Source organism: Mus pahari, chromosome 17 (genome assembly GCF_900095145.1).
Source record: "Mus pahari chromosome 17, PAHARI_EIJ_v1.1, whole genome shotgun sequence".
Lineage (NCBI taxonomy): Eukaryota > Metazoa > Chordata > Mammalia > Rodentia > Muridae > Mus > Mus pahari.
The window spans coordinates 29126446-29130665 of record NC_034606.1 but is presented as its reverse complement, the minus strand read 5'-3'; the positions used below and the strand labels follow the sequence as shown (position 1 = coordinate 29130665).

Here is a 4220-nt window from a genome sequence, read left to right as displayed (position 1 = left end):
TAAGTTAAACAAGTGTAAATTGAAATAAATAACCCATTAAGTATTAAATCAGAATAACCTTAATGATTAAAAAAACAATGTATGTATGTATGTATGTATGTATGTATGTGTCTGTATATGTACATGTACATGCTGTTTGCTAGGTAACATTTGTGGAGGTCAGAGGACAACTTGCTTGAGTCATTTTCTTCTTTGACCCAAGCGCATCCTAAGATCAAATCCAGGTTGTCAGACTCAGTGGCAAGTGCTTTTACCCATTCAGCCACCTTGCTACCTCTCTTGTTAAAATTTTTACAAAGAGGATTATATTCTGTTGCTGTTATAGAGTAGCAACAAAAATCAACTTCATGGAGGAAAGGGAATATTTCAGTTTACATTTCCTATAGTCCATCATTCCAATGAGGTTAAGTCAGGAACTTCAAACAGCTGTGCCCAACATGTCTACAGTCAAGAGCAGAGAGAAAGGAACACACAGTTGTCTCCTTGCTTCCCTTCTCTATGTTTTACATAGTTCAGGGCCTACTGCCTAGGGATGGTGGTCCCAAAATGGTCTAGGTCTTCTCCCACATCAATGAAGTTAATTAAGACAATACTTCATAGACATGTTCACAGGCCAACCTGATGGAGACAATCCTTCATTGAGGTCTTCTTTCCAAATGGTTCTTGGTTGTGTCAGGTTGATAATTAAAACTAACCATCACTGAGATGTATGTATATCACCTTTTCGTATTGTGACTGAAAAAAAAAAAAAGCACATTTAGAGAGGGGAGGAAAGTGCAAGTCGGAAAGAAACCTTGAGCCACTTGAAAGATAATGTCTGTCCATGAATGAGCCAGCTTTCATTCAGGGTGACCTTCGGCATGGACAAAGAAGGAATCTGCTGAGAAATTTAAGTGCCCCAGGATTTCTGACTTCCCATGCCCATTTTAGACTCACTCTTTATGCTTGGTATTCAGCAAAGAAACCTTCATTAAAAATCATTTGATAAGATCTCTTGGCTGGGTTATCTGCTTTTAAGTCTCCATGGTAGCTGGCTGGGCTGGGAAGATGTTAAGGTCATATGTCAGAGAAAGAGAGAGAAAGAGAGACAGAGAGAGACAGAGACAGACAGACAGACAGACAGAGAGACAGACAGACAGACAGACAGACAGACAGAGAGACAGAGAGACAGACAGACAGAGACAGACAGAGACAGAGAGATAGACACAGAGACAGAGACACACAGAGAGACAGAGAGACACAAGAGAGACAGAGAGAGATATAAAAGAGACAGAAAGAGACATAGAAAGAGACAGAAACAGAGAGAGACAGAGAGACAGGTAGGGAGATAGACAGGCAAATAGAGAGAAAGCCATAGAGATAGAGATAGACAGAGACATAGACTGAGACACACAGAGACACAAACAGAGAGCAGAGAGACAGAGACAGAGAGAGATAGAGACAGAGAAAGTAGAAGATGACAATTTTGTATTTGTATGTATGTAGATAGGTCTTGGAATATGAAAGATTATTTTATCCAGCACATTTCCTGTATATAGTCATGATCCTGACCATAATTTATTCAACGATTAATGATTCACACAGAGAATCACATTATTAAGAGCAGAGCTAACAGCATTGACTTCGGAGTAAACAATCTCACCATACTGTAACGCCTTCCACTTCCTACTTCCTACACGACTTCCTGGGCTATTCTCTCTCAGTTTTCTCATCAAATGATAATATTAGCTTTTCTATTTCAATGGTTGTTAGGATAATGACCTTGGCCAGTATTTATACTGCAGCTTATCTTAGTCTTGAGCTTTGTCCTCTCAATCTTTTTACAGTCCAGTGTCTGGTAAACACTAGCTTGTAAGTAGTTTTTAGAACATGAGTTGTTATTTTAAGATATTCTGATAGCTGTCTCCCAAAAAGAAGGGTGGTGAGAAGAAGAAGGGCCCTTCTGCCATCAATGAGGTGGTGGCCCGAGAATACACCATCAACATTCACAGGCACATCCTTGGAGTGGGCTTTAAGAAGTGTGCTCCTCGGGCACTCAAAGAAATTCAGATGTTTTCCATGAAGGAAATGGGGACACCAGATGTGTGTATTGATACCAGGCTCAATAAAGCCGTCAGGCCCAAGGGAATAAAGAATGTTCCATATCGCATCCTAGTATGTTTGTCCAGAAAATGTAATGGGGATGAGGATTTACCAAACAAGCTCTGCACACTTGGTAACTTATATGCCTGTTACCACGTTCAAAAATCTACAGACGGTCAATGTGGATGAGAACTAACCTGCTGAATGTCAAATAAAGTTGCGGAACTGCATCCAAAAAAAAATATTCTCATAGCAAGTATATGTGGTATACACAACATGTAATTTCTGATATCCCACCAGATAACCAGGGCTTGGGAATTTCTGGCAGAGATGAAACTTCTTGAAGCTATGTTGAAGGTCAGGTTTTTCTCCCTGAATACAAGCCATGAGACTGTGCATAATGAGCCAGGTTGTTAGGGAAAGACTTAGGCTTGTGACTTGCTGGCTGTCGATATGTCCATCTTCTGTACTAGGCTGACCTGAGAGTACAGGGGGAGGAAAGTTGTGAATTAAGTAGGAGACAACAGTGTAAGCATTTCTTTCCTGAATGGGACACAGTATTCCTTCTTCATCACTCCTTTCTCCAGTTCATTCAGTTACCAGCTATTCAACCACTTACTCAAGTCATAAATGTCAGTTTCCCCTCTAACTATGGGTATTTGTTGATGTGTTCAGTTTGGGGTGGTAAAGAAGGCTCTTTAAAAAAAGATAACCATGTAGAGAGGTGGTTAACTTACTAAGACACTTAAAGAACACAACCCAATAGTTTTATTATACTCACAGATTTGACTAGTCATTTCTAGAGTATTTTTATCATCTCAAACAGACCCCACTTTCATCAGTAATCATGCCTCACATTATGCAGTAGCCCTCTACAATGCTTGTTGAAGTCTCTGAGAAGTAAATGCTCTAGGATTGGACACCTCAGTGAGCTATGAAATATGTAAACTATTATGAGTGAACCATTTTCCCAGGCTCTAGCAATAGGAGGAGAACCACAAGAGATGGCCAACCAATCTCATCTCTCTGGGAACTGATGTTGTATGTTTGAGTCAACAGATGTATTCCACATGAAAAACTAAGTACAGAAAAAAACCCTTGTTAGTGACAGAGTGAGCCAGGCTTTCTGCCACGTTACTAGTAAGTAAGTTAGGGATTGACGTGTGTGTGACTTCAAAGTCTGTTATTGCTAAAGGAGAACCTGACATTAAAATCTTAGCTGAATAAAACTTCTGGATGCTTTACTATAGCCAGCTGTGCAAAGCTCTGGATTTGCTGCCTTGCTAGCCAGCTGCCTTCTAAAAGAGTTTTCATGTTGTTTCTAAAGGAAATATAAAGTAAACAACTCAAGGATCCTTGGTTATCAGCAGCCAATGAAAGGCTTTTCTGCCCTGGATACAGTCAGCTTAACCAATGGTCTCTTTGTTAGCAGAATTATGGGGGTGAGAGTTGGGAGAGAAGAGTCAAAGGGTAATTAAAGTGACTTACATTTCTCTTTCTTCCTGCTATAATCCTGAGGATTTGAGTTCTTCAACAAATCAAATTCAGTTTGAGTTTTAACCTTCTTACATGAAAAGCCAGGTTTAAAAATAGCCTTTCATGCCCCGGTGACTGTAAACAAACATTGGTGTGTGGAGTCGACTGAAGGGCAGCAGACATTACATAGCCCTGCAGGAATGTGGAATTTAATATAAATGGAGTGACTCTCTTACATATGTTCTCTGTCTTTGCTCTGTATTGCCAGCAGAGTTCTTTGGGGGAGGGGAGAAGAATCATCATTAAATGTTTGAGCTGAAAAGAAGTTTAGAAATCATGGAGACTTTGCTGTTACATTTCTGAAGTGGAGTGACCAAGAACAGGATAGTGCTCATGAACTAGGTTTCGTGAGAGCCAGAAACTGGGGCAGAATCAGCTCCTCCCCTATTTCTTTGAGGTCTCACTGCTCCAATATCAACAGAATACTTGACCAGTATATCTTATGCTATTTAAAAAACAGGGACCATCCATTCATATATCCACGAATAGACTCCTGATTGCCATGAATATGGGATATGCCTTGTCTTAGTCAGGGTTTCTATTCCTGCACAAACCTCATGACCAAGAAGCAAGTTGGGGAGGAAAGGGTTTATTCAGCTTAC

General features: G+C 40.2%; 1 pseudogene; it reads left to right on the top strand.

Annotated features, from left to right (window-relative positions):
* Positions 1–1756: 1756 nt before the first annotated feature.
* LOC110335128 lies at positions 1757–2278 on the top strand (annotated as a pseudogene).
* The last annotated feature ends 1942 nt before the right edge of the window (positions 2279–4220 follow it).